The sequence below is a fragment of the Ceratotherium simum genome, chromosome 33, assembly GCF_057802395.1.
Source record: "Ceratotherium simum simum isolate JZ-2026a chromosome 33, ASM5780239v1, whole genome shotgun sequence".
NCBI classification, from domain to species: domain Eukaryota; kingdom Metazoa; phylum Chordata; class Mammalia; order Perissodactyla; family Rhinocerotidae; genus Ceratotherium; species Ceratotherium simum.
In genome coordinates this window covers 2,612,054-2,624,762 of record NC_141932.1, presented here as the reverse complement: position 1 = coordinate 2,624,762, position 12,709 = coordinate 2,612,054, and the positions used below count along the sequence as shown (strand labels likewise).

General features: G+C 44.8%; 1 pseudogene; it reads right to left on the bottom strand.

Moving 5' to 3' along the window:
* The window catches only part of LOC101405543 (vomeronasal type-1 receptor 1-like), a 34,738-nt pseudogene that overhangs the window by 20,582 nt on the left and 1,447 nt on the right, over positions 1-12,709 (bottom strand).

The following is a 12,709-nucleotide window of genomic DNA, read 5'->3' as shown; positions in this document are numbered from 1 at the left end:
ATATGAGAAGTGGTGTTTTGTCCATGCTTAAGGAGACCCAGAGACATTTTATCAAGTGGACAGCTGGCTACACATGTCTGGACTTCTGGGGAGGGATCCAGGTTGGAGACACTCACAATGTGGTGGCTGGTGGTTGAACTGGATTGGAGCTGTGGGTGTGATTTAGGATGAGTCATCTCCAGGTCATGGGGCATTGTGCTTAGGGTACGAAGAAGGGCAAGTTTAGAGCTGAAAACTACTTCTCTTGTTGGGCCCTTGGGTGGGTGTGGTTGGTTTTGCAAAAGTAGAAGAGCACTCTTTAGACGTCAGTGTGGAGGACTGTGTGGTAATGCCAGGGAGGTGGAGGAGAGAGGAGTTGGAGAGGCTGGAGATGTGAGAGAGGTGCAGTCCAGAGAGTGATGTGCAGGTGGGAAGAAGTGTGAACTACTCAGCGTTTAAGACAGATGGGTGAGCCTAAGTTTAGTTGTGTCAGGGAGGCATGATATGGAGGACCCCAAGGGAATTGGTTGGTAAGAGAAGGATGGGACCCTGTGTGTCAAGGTACAGAGTAGAAGGCATCTATCTGTTCACCTGCCTATTGTTGGTGGGGTTGACACAGTGATCAGTGGGACATGAGAAGAAGGCACCAAAGGCACCAGGTCCTGGTTTCTCCTCTGAACTGGGGAGCTGAGGAGGAGGATGAGCAGCATAGATTGGAGGGGGCATGGACTGGGGTCCTGGGGAAAGAGGTGAACTGAAATGTCCTCATCATGCCAGGGCTGTGTGACCTTTGAGGATGTGTTCATGTCCTTCTCCTGGGAGGAGTTGGAGCTCCTTGATGAGACTCAGAGACTCCTGTAGTGCCACATGATGCAGGAGAACTTTGAAATTGTGGCCTCACTGAGTGAGTCTTTCCATTCAGTATCTGCTGCTTCATCAATAACTGTACAAAATCTTAGTGAGTTAAACTACAAATATTTATTATCTCAGTTTCTTGGTTGAGGAAGCAAGATGTGGCTTAGCTGAGTGCTTCTGTCTCCAGGTCTCTTGTGAGCTCACAGTTAACTTCTCTGCCAGGGCTGTGATCTCATCTGAAGGCTCAACCAGGGGAGAATCCTCTCCTAAACTTACCCACATGGTTGTTGGCAGGATTCACTTTTTCGCAGGATATTGGACTGAGAGCATCACCTCTTAGTTGGCTGTTGGCCACTGGAGCACCTCACTTCTTTGCCTTGTTGGCCTCTCCAACATGCAAGCTAACAACCTGGCACCTGCCTTCCATTAGGGTAAGTGAGCAGGAGGGCCCAAGATGCATCCAATCATTTTGTAACTTAAGCCCTGAAGTGACATCCCAACATTTTACCATATTTTGTTTATTAAAAGTGAGTCATTAAGTGCCAGCCCACTCAAGGGAAAGATATTAACAAGGTCTGAATATCAGGAGGTGGGAATAATTGGGAGCCCTCTGAAGCTGATTTCCACAGACCCTTATATGCTCCCCCAGTGTTTTGTGCTGGGCTTTGCTCTTTTTCCCAGGGGTAACTGTGTCTGTGTGAAAGCTGAACCATGGGCACAGTTCCTTTGCTAGGTTCCTTAGACTAGGTGTTGTGAGTGCTGGGACTTGACTGTACATGCTGTCTCCTTCTCTCCTTGAGGAGCCCTGACATCTGTTGCCCTTGCATTGTTTGAGGGTAGGAGTCTGGCAGATTATCTAATAGATCCTACTTGGCTTGGCCACTCCTTAGATGAGAGACAGTACAGACCCATGGCCCTTCTTATCTCTGGTTGTGGCCCTTTTTCAGCTGACATTTCCTGGAGCCCTAGTGTTCCACCAAAAGCCTGAGTGTAGGCACCAACACAGTCACTGACATTGGAGACCAATGGGCAATGCAAGACACTCCTCTAAGATTCTTTTTGTAATATTTAGTTTTCTTTCCAATGATATTGTTTGCCCAGAGCCAATGCTGACCACTCAGAGCACTGTCTTTCCGCAGGACTTGCAACTGCCAGGTCACAAGGAGTTGCCCAGATAGAGTGGGGCAAGGGGTCCTCAGTGTCTAATGGTCAAGACATGACTTCAGCAATGGCATGCGTGGCCTGGAGTGGACCTGGCACAGGTACTTGGGCACTGGGGAGGGTATGATGTCAGAGATGACAAAAACATGACGTCTTTCCACCAGTGTTTTGGTGCCAAGGCCAGTGGCCACACTCCATTTCTTTAACTTCTCACTCCTGACACTTTGCCTTCTTGTCATTTCTATTCTGACTTTCATTGCTTTTTCATTGGCCACCTGTCTGGCCTCTGTGTCTCACTCATTATTTTCCAACAGTGCTCTTCACCATTGGCCCACATTTAATGTGTTATGAACAATGCTTACAGCCTTAAATAGTCGCTGAATACCAGCTCCTCTGTTGAGATCGGATTTTCTTGCAATTTGGGGCACCTCTTGTCATCAGCAGCCAAGGCCTGGCTGAAAGCAATCATAGAGGAGTGAGTTGGGGATCCTGCCTTGACCACCTGTGCTGCACCCCACACTTGCTCCTCTCTCCATGTGAGCCCTCCCACCACCCCATTCTGTCACCTTTGAAGCACCAGTAATGCAGAGTAGTTCCCTCTTGTACCTGACCCTGGCCCCCTCATCCTGACAACGTTCCCATGGACTCATTCATAGGTGCGTCAGTTGTTCCTTTGTCATAGCACTTTGCCCCACATAAAATTCAACAAGCCTTTTACTGGCACTTCTCTTCTTTCAGGTTGTTGATGTGGAGTAGGGGAAAAGGAAGCCCCTTCTGAGCAAGGTTTCTCAGAAGGACTGCCATACATCAGGACTCCCAAAAAGGTCCTTCCACTCAGAAGACCCACCATTGTGACATGTGTGGCAAGTCCTAAACATTTTTGGAGCTAACAAGAAAAGATCCAGGAAAGAAAGTTAACATGATATCTGTATCCATGCGTGATTCCCAATGTGTCCCATCTATCACCTGCATTTCATGAGGGAATGGAGAACCACTGGTATCCTAAGGGTCCATTGTAGGCAGTGAATTCATTTGTCCTCTATTCCTCTGGAGTGTACTAGTTATATACCTTCTTCAGGATAATTCAGACTATATTGATGCAAATAGTTTTCTTTCGAGCTTGATTATCTCATGGAACCCATTTTCTAAGTGGGTTTCATGTTCAGAGACCCACAGACAATTTCAAAAACTTATGATCTTTGTTGTCAACTCATGTTTGGCGTAGTAAATGCAAGTTTAAATTTTCAACAATGTAAGAATAAGACGTAAGTGTATCTTCTCAAGATTATATTATTCCTATCTATATTCTGCTTATTTTTTATGAGTTTTTGAAAGGATGGGTTAAAATCTAAATTTTAATAATTTTTTGTATCTATGACAATTCTGTAAGTCTTTTTCTTTCAATTTTTTTTTCTTTCTGAGGTAGATTATCTCTGAGCTAACATCCGATGCCAATCCTCCTCTTTTTGCTCAGGAAGGTTGGCCTGGACAAAAATTCATGCCCCTCTTCCTCTGCTTTACATGTGGGATGCCTACCACAGCATGGCTTGATAGGCATTGTGTGGGTCCACGCCAGGGATCCGAACCTGTGAACCCCGGGCCGCCCAAGCGGATCAGGCAAATCTAACCACTATGCCACCGGGCTGGCTAGTCTTTGAATATTTTTATAATATGTATTTTAAATGAAGATTGTCTCCCAATTAGTACTTCTTCTTGCTATTTAACCCCCAGTTGATAATATATCTCTGTTGTTCCGTGACACAGTGACATCATTGCTACTTTCTTGGTTGGTAATATGAAATGTGAACGTTAAGAAATCTATATGGCGGCCAGACTGGTGGCATAGTGGTTAAGTTCGTTTGCTCCACTTTGGCGGCCCGAGATTCACAGGTTCGGATCCCGGGCGCAGACCTACACACTGCTCATCAAGCCATGCTATGGTGGTGTCCCATATACAAAATAGAGGAAGATGGGCACAGATGTTAGCTCACGGCCAATAGTCCTCACTAAAAAAAAAAAACAAAAAAAGAAAGAAAGAAATCTGTATGTTATCTGTCTACATTTTTCAGAATTATTTTTGGAATGCAGTGCTCAAAAAGGCAATAGATTTTTTTAATTGTTTTTGAATCTGAGATATGTTAGTGTTTATAATTAAAAACTATGCATCACTTTTTTTGGTCTTATTGGACATTATTTATTATTCTTTATTTCATGTATCAGATAATATATATGATTTCTTTCTTTTCTTATTTTCATAACATAGACTGACTTTTCTGACTCTATATTCAAATGTACTGATTTTTGTTCTTATGTGTGTCCACTTAATGTAGGTACCATATTTATATTTATTTACTCCAAACTTTGCTGTCATATTTTGAAAAGTGATATACATAGAGAAAATAACACAACATTTACACAGGCAGTTTAATAACTATTTTTACAGTTATCATCTGTTTTAACTCTTACACAGGTCAATAAATGGTATATTTACAGCACCCTAGAAGCCTCGTGTGCTTTCTTTCCAATATAGTTAGGCCAAAAGTTAAACAATTTTCTGATGTTCAAAGTGTGCATTTCTTTGTTTTTCTTGATAGTTTTACCAACTGCATGGTGAATACTACCTTATATAGTGGCATTTTTCCTGTTTGAAAACTTTGTAATGGCCGGCCCCATGCCGTAGTAGTTAAGTGCGGCGCTCTGCTGCTGCGCTCCGGCTCGGATCCCAGGCACACACTGACGCACGCTTGTCAGGTTGTGCTGTAGCGGCGTCCCATATAAAGTGGAGGAAGATGGGCATGGATGTTAGCCCAAGGCCAGTCTTCCTCAGCAAAAAAAAAGAGGAGGATTGGCATGGATATTAGCTTAGGGCTGATCTTCCTCACCAAAAAAAAGAAAACCAAAAATAAAAACCCCCACAACTTTGTAAAAATAGAACCACATAGTGAGGATGACTCTATGCCTGACTGCATTTGCCCAATAGAATGTTTGTGATTTTACATTTCTTTGTGCATGTGAATGTGTGAATAAAATGCATTTATTCATTCTCCTGTTGAAAGTTTCTTTGTTTCTTTTTCCATGGTTTTGGAAGTTACAAGTGTTGCTACTTAGACACAAGTTCCATGTTTTCTGGTGTATGTCCACTTGTCTACCTGGAGTATATATCAATAGGAAGAGTCTTTTGCACCAGGAGGCACAGGTTTAAGTTTACTATATGTTGCTGTATTAGTTTGCTAGGGCTTCCCTAACCAAATAACACAATCTGAGAGCCTTAAATAACAGAAATTAGTTTTCTCACAGTTCTAGAGGCTAGAAATTTAAGATCTAGGTGTTGGCAGATTTGGTTTTCTGAGGCCTCAATCCTTGTTCTCCAGGCGGCTGCCTTCTTGCTGTGTCCTCACACGGACTTTCCTTTGTGGGCGAGCATCCCTGGTGTCTCTTCTTCTTAATAGGACCTCAGTTATAACAAAATTATAACTGAGGATTAGGGCTCCACTTTTATGACTTCATTGAATGTTAATTTCTCCCCTGAAAGTCCCCATCTTCAAACACAGTCACATTGGGGGTTGGGCTTCAACATATGAATTATGGGAAGAAACAATCAGTCTATGAGCAATGCCAAACTCTTCTGCAATATAATTTTGCCAGTCTAGACACCCACTGGGCAAATTATGATATTTACTAATTTCTTCGGTGGTACCAACACTTGACAATATCAAACTCAGTAAGTTTCGCCAATCTAAGTTTAGGTTAATTTCCATTTCCTCATTTGTTTTTTTCTCTTTTAAAAAATTGTTTGAGCTTTGTAGTTCTAATCTTTGGTGTCTATACAAGGTTATTTTATTTGTTGATTTGAATTTTTTGTCATTATTTTGAAGGAGTTATTAATTTTTTAAATTAATTATAAACTACTCTAACAATTATTGAAGGCTCAAATATCTTGTATGGGTTGTCATTTCAATTTTTATTATTCTTTGATAATAGAAGTCTATTAATGTCATATATTTGGTGTATACGTTTTGGCACTCCTTATATTGGGTTGAAAAACATTGGTCTATCCTGGCATTAATGTATTTCCTTCCATGGCATTTTAAGAGGTGTAAGTTTTTTCTTCTCATTTAAGCTTTGCCTATTTGAAATTAATTTTTGTGTATGATTAAAAGCAGAGGTGAAATTAAAATTTTACCGGTTGGGCTCCCAGAACAAGTTTTTAAAAAAGTGGCCTTTTCTCAATGTTCTGTAGCACCGTGATAGCCATTAGTCAGGAATCTAAATATGCATGTGCTACTTCATAAACTTTATAGTTTATTCTGCTATTTTTTTTTTTTTTGTGAAGAAGATCAGCCCTGCGCCAGCATCCACGCCAATCCTCCTCTTTTTGCTGAGGAAGACTGACCCTGGGCTAACATCCGTGCCCATCTTCCTCTACTTTATATGGGACTCCACCACAGCATGGCCTGACAAGCGGTGCATCAGTGCTCGCCCGGGATCCGAACCAGGGCTGCCAGCAGTGGAGGGTGTGCACTTAACCGCTATGCCATGGGGCTGGCCCCTATTCTGCTAATTTTTAACTTAAATTCTATGCCACTATGACAATAAAGCACTGTTTTCTTAATGTAAATTTATGACATGCCTTAGCTTTTCAAACAAGTACTCCAAGCTTGTTTATTTAAATAATTTTTTTATCTTCTAAACTCATTGCCTTAGGACATTTATAAATATCTTCTCAAATTCCAAAACAATGTTAGAATTTTTACACTTACAATTATTATTATAAACACCTCACCTCATCATCTCCAAAACAAGTATTTTAGCACGTCTTTGTTTTCCCTTGCAACGTGACGAAACACGCCAAGTTAATAATATTGTCAACAATGGATTCCCGTTATCTAATTTTTATTTATTTTTAGCCAATAACATATACTAAGATATATTGTTACTTCTAATTCTTATTTTTATTCCAAAATCTTATTGAATTGGTTTCTCTTATTTGTAAATTGCCTCCAAAATTTTCATCTTGGCAGATAGAGAAAACAAACCTCAGAGAAAAACAAAAGAACTGTGTCAGCTCTGTCTTTCAACATTTTCAATGCATTCTTTGTGTATCTGCAACTTTTATGTTGAGAAATGCAAGTTCAATAATAGTATTAAAAATTTATATATGATAGGCTTGCTGACTCTTGTTCCACCTGTCTGTTCTTTGTCCCTTTCTATAGGGTTCTAGGCTAATGCCCAGAAGGCAGGGAGGGGGGTCCCAGCCCACAGCAGCCTGTGGAACTACGTTACCCAGAAGACAGTGCGCCCAACGTCTGGCGTCTCTGGACCAATGAAACCCCAGAAGAGGGGAGTATCTATGTATTCGCAAGACATCGGGCGGGACTTCCGGCGTCCCTTCACTACTTCCATTTTGGCTGTTCTAGACTTTGTCCAGTGTTTGGGTGGCTGTATGTTGCTTTGTTGGGAGAGATAACTAGAGTGAGAAGGGCGAGAGGTGGCGTTGTCCTCACTGCGCAGGAGTGGGTCTGCAGTTCGGTGTGGGCCCCGCCAGAGTGACCTGCTTTCGGGGCCCCTGCCCAGGTCTTCGCCGTGGTCCGTGCGGCTCCTGGTCTCGTTCCGCCCACGGGCTGCTATGGCGACGGCCGCGCTGAGGGACCTGGCCCGCGGGAGGGGTGGGTTCTCGGGACTGTGACGCGGGCCAACCCCGGGTCAAATCCTAACGGCGGAAGGACGGTCTCCCACCGGAGAGTGGGACACTCTGGGTTTCGTGAGGACGTGTGTGAGAGGGTATATTACCGAACCAGGTTCCCTTTTGCCCGTGCCTGGGAAAGCCAAACACTGAAATGGGAGATGGCAGCAGACAGAGGTTTTTACTCACAAAGCATCTAAGGCAGGAAATGGAAGACGAATCGCAACTCTGCCTCCTCAAAAATGGGGGCTCAGGGACATTTATGGGGTAGGGGACAACGTGGTCTGAAGTGTGGAGATGGATAATTGGAGGTAAGGAGAGGTGAGGTATTGATGATCTGCACAAGGGTAGTCAGACTTCATGCCTCTTCATAGGACTTATGTTCACAAAATACTGGTTATGATCTGAGGGTGGAGCTTTTAGCCTCTTGATTTCAAGAGGTCACTTATTGGGCATCGGTTCTGGCCCAGTTGATGGGTTGATGGTATCGACTGAGCTGAACTGGACAAGAGGGTGGCAATTCCTGAAAAATAGTTCAAACACCCATTACCATGGGGACCCAGGTCCCAGGGAGATATTATCTATAGGAGCCTAATGGGAGTCAGACAGCATGTTGCCTAAGTGGCACAGTTGAGAATGGGTGGGTGAACAACTAAAAGCTATCAGTAATTGCAGAAAAGAAAAAAGACATAACGTTATTGACTCCCTAATCATCAATGGCTGATTGTTTACCAGTGTCAGTTACAGGCTGAGGCCCCAGCACGTGCAGAGACTGGGAGGTGCCTGCAGGGAGCATCAGGGACCCTGGGGGCTCCTTTGGGTAGAAACTGTGTGAGGGGAGGCCCACCTGCGATGGCGCCTGAGCAGCTCGACCTTCATTCTGAGGCTGCTGGTTGCCCTGTTACCAAAGAAGAACCTGATCTGAGTTGGGGGGAGAGTTTCTTGGTTTTTTTATAGTGGGCGGGACAGCACCCCCCCCCCCCCCACCCCGCCAGACCTCTCCCTTCCTATCCTGAGGAGGAGGACTGGCACTGAACGCAGGTTGAACTGGTTCTCTGGCCAACCGAGTTGGCAGCGGCTGGAGGGCAGGCCCTTGCTCTCCCACCCACTGCGTTCTGCTCTGGGGGCCCCACGTCTTGCCCGTGGTGCAGCAGTGGCCTGGAAGGCAGTGGCAGTGGTTGGAGGAGTGGAGACAAAGAGCGAGTCACAGCCTCTGCCCCCACCAGGTCCCCGGCTCACCCAGCGCCCCAACCCCCACAACCCTGCTGGCCCGAGGGCACCCACCTGCCGCGGCGCCCCGGCCTCTGAGTTAGGGTTTCAAAGTATTTCAGAGTCTGTTCATGATACTGGCTCAACTCAAGGTTGACGTGAGGGAAGCCATATTGTAGAAAAGAAACCCTATTGTAACTTTGAATGACCTCTGACTGACTAACCCAGCCGGATATGCAGCCTCCAGGAGATTTGCTCTGAAGGTTTTACAACAGCTGCTTGTGCGTGTACTTCCCAGCTGCAGTAAGATGATAACTTTGTTCTTTTGAGTTCCTTAGGAATGTGATGATCCCCCAACAGAGAGTCTATGCTGATAGCCATCATCAATGAAAACGGAAAGATCTGGTGTGGCACTCCCAGTCTGTAACACCTAGGGTCAACATTCCTAACCCCCTCCCCTATAACCCTATATAACTGCTGTCAGATTTTGTGCCGCTTAAGATGATTCTTGGAGAAGTTACTTGGCCATCTTGGCCCCTTGTTAGCAAGCTGTAATGAACTGTCTTGTCTTTTCCACCCTCTTGCCTCTTGACCATTGGCTTTTGTCTCGCGGTGAGCAGATTGTGCCCTTTGTGCAGGTTCACTCAGGGCAGAACACGCTGGGCTGGGGGTCTTGGGGGTGGTGAGAGTGCACACAGGGAGACCAGTGAGGAGGCTCCTGCGGAAGATTCCAAGAGAATCATGATGGATTTGCGATTAGACTGGTCCCTGGAGAAAGGATGTACTTAATAAGAGTCTTGATGGATCTTAAAACCGTCAAGATTTCCTCCTGCAGCAGATGTGCCTGTGAGCAAACATTCAGAATGAAGGATGATCCCCACTTTTTTTTTCGCCTGATCTACTGTACTATTGAGATGGGAAATCCAGTGTCGGGGAGCAGGTTTCAGGGAGAGATTCCTCTTGGATTTTGGCCATGGTGATTGTGAGATGTCCTAGAGTAGAGATGGCACGTGGGCAGCTGGAATGCTGGGGGCAGGGGTGGGAGGTGGCTGGCTTGGTGATACCCAAGTGGTGACAGGTTAAGGCCTGGACCAGGGCCATGCCTGGGCCTAGAGTTTAGGAGGGAGAATCTTAACGTTTTACTTTGAGATAGGCCCTGAGATGAAGAAGAGAGGATGGAGGCTGGAGGGCAGGCAGAGCAGGTGGTCCTTGACGCTGCTGCCTGCAGATGGGAGGGCTCTGTGGATCCAGGAATTTCCACAAGTGGGGAGGGTGTGAGGAGTAAGGAGCCCTGCCTGGGTGGAGATGGAAGCGTGAAGTGGTGCAGATTCTCTGCTCTGAAGACTCCGCGGATTGTCCAGTCCCTGTGGAGCCAGGGAAAGGTCAGGCAGGCTAGTGGAGCAGCCCGGGTGCTTCAGCTCTCCCAGGAAACTACTGTACAGCTTTAACAGGTTAAGTTTATGCAAGCCAGTAGTGATTGGTTGAAATGACAATGTACCTCTGTGGTCCAATAAAAATCTATGTTGGCTCTTTGTCACCAGTCCCTGGCACAGAGGTCCTAAAACCTTTGCGATTTTCTGAGCGAGGGGAATGTTTCTTGTTATTCCCCTCCAAGAGAGTCCAAAGGGACTCTTGTGGAGTCCCTTTGGAGGAAGCCTGAGTTTATGCTAAGGAGGTGACATAGGATGAGACTCCTAGATTAGAGGGTTGGGCATTCAACCCCAACCCCAGACCTCCAGGGAAGAGAGGGGGACTGGAGATTAGGTCATCGAAACTCTTTAAGAAATTTGGAGTTGGTGAAGACATTGAAGTGATGGAAGTATGGGAAGGGTAGCCGATCTGGAAAGGGCATAGATGCTCTCCCCCTGCCCAACAGCCCCCTCCTTGCCCTATGCATCTCTTCCATTTGGCTGTTCCTGAGGTGTGTTTTTTAATTAATCTGGCAAACATAAGTAAAGTGTTTTCCTGAGTTCTCACAGTCATTGTAGCGAATCATTGAACCTGAGGGGGACATTATGGGAAACTCCAGATTGTAGCCAAATTAGACACAGGTACAAGTGTCCTTGGGATCTGGGAGTTAGCACTGGCTTCTGAAGTGAGAACAGTTGTGGGACTGAGCTCTTAAACCTCTGGGGTCTCATGCTGAATCTAGGTTCTTAGTATCAGGATAGGATTGAATTGTAGGATAAAGGATTGGTATCAGTGAATTGGGATTGGAAAAGACATTGCCTGTTTGGTGTCAGAAAACAATGAGAGAAACCTCTAAGAGTTTTATTAAATATCACATTCACTTAAAGCCTTAAAAGGCAAGTAAGAAACAGCCAAGTTTTCAAAAAGCTTTTACCAGAAATGTTAATCCTGTGGTCAGTAGTAGCTGATTCTTAGCATTGGACATGCACAAATGCATTTGATGCCCACAACACCGCTGTGAGGGAGGAGCCATAAGTGTTCCCTTTTTACGGGTGAACACACTGAGTCTCAGGGAGGGTGAGTCTTTGTCCAAGGCCACAGAGCTGGCAAGAGGTAGTTTTTCACAACCTCGCTCCAGAACAGCTCTTTGCCCCATATAAGGGAAGGAACCCTGCTCCAACCAGTCGGCTCTTGCCTAACAATTCCTTGTTCTCTGGTATTTTTGTGTCTGTGATCTTTGCCTTCTGTACAGGTCTGGAGCTCCTTCTGTTTTCTACACTGGATGCTTCCGGCTTAATGAATCACTTAAATAAAAGCCAATTAGATCCAAATATGAAGTGTCTGTGAAATTTTCTTTTGACACATGCGTATCAACTTCTTTTCATTTTTGTAGAGTATTCTAGGGTATGAAAAAATATTTTTACATTCTCTTCTCAAAAGTTTTGTTTGTGTGTTTGCTTGCTTTGTCCTTGTTTTTGGCAGTTGTATCCCCACACCTAAGACACACCTGCTGTGTGTTCTGGTTTGGACACTGGGTCATGTAATGCATAGGAAGAATTGTTTTGCACAAAGAGACATAAGTTTAAATTTATTGTAGGGGCTGGCCCTGTGGCGCAAGCGGTTAAGTGCGCACGCTCTGCTGCGGCGGCCCAGGGTTCGCTGGTTCAGATCCCGGACGCGCACCGATGCACCACTTGTCAAGCCATGCTGTGGCGGCGTCCCATATAAAGTGGAGGAAGATGGGCATGGATGTTAGCCCTGGGCCAGTCTTCCTCAGCAAAAGAAGAGGAGGATTGGCAGATGTTAGCTCAGGGCCGATCTTCCTCACCAAAAAAAAAAAAAATTTGTTGTATAATACCAAACTCTTCTCCAAAATAATGTTGGTTTATGATATTTACTAATATGTTCAGTGTTACTAATATTTGGTAATGTCTTATTTCCTGAGTCCCACCAATCTGTTTTATTTTTTTTCTTTTTCTTTTTTTTGTGAGGAAGATCAGCCCTGAGCTAACATCCATGCCAATCCTCCTCTTTTTGCTGAGGAAGACTGGCCCTGAGCTAACATCTGTGCCCATCTTCCTCCACTTTATGTGGGATGCCGCCTCAGCATGGCCTGACAAGCGGTGCCTTGGTGCGCCCCCAGGATCTGAACCCGGGCGCCAGCAGCGGAGCACTGGATCTTAACCACTACGCCACAGGGCTGGCCCCCAATCTGTTTTATTTTAATTTCCATTTTTCTAATTGCCAATAAGGATTTTCTTTTTAATTGTTTGCCTTTTGTAATTTTAATCTAAAGTGGTATGTAAGAGTTTTGCAATCTCCGGTTGTCAATTTTTCTCTTCGTTAATCTGTAGGAGTTATTAAGTTTATTATTTATATATTAGCTTTGTAAAAATTATAGATGGCTGAATA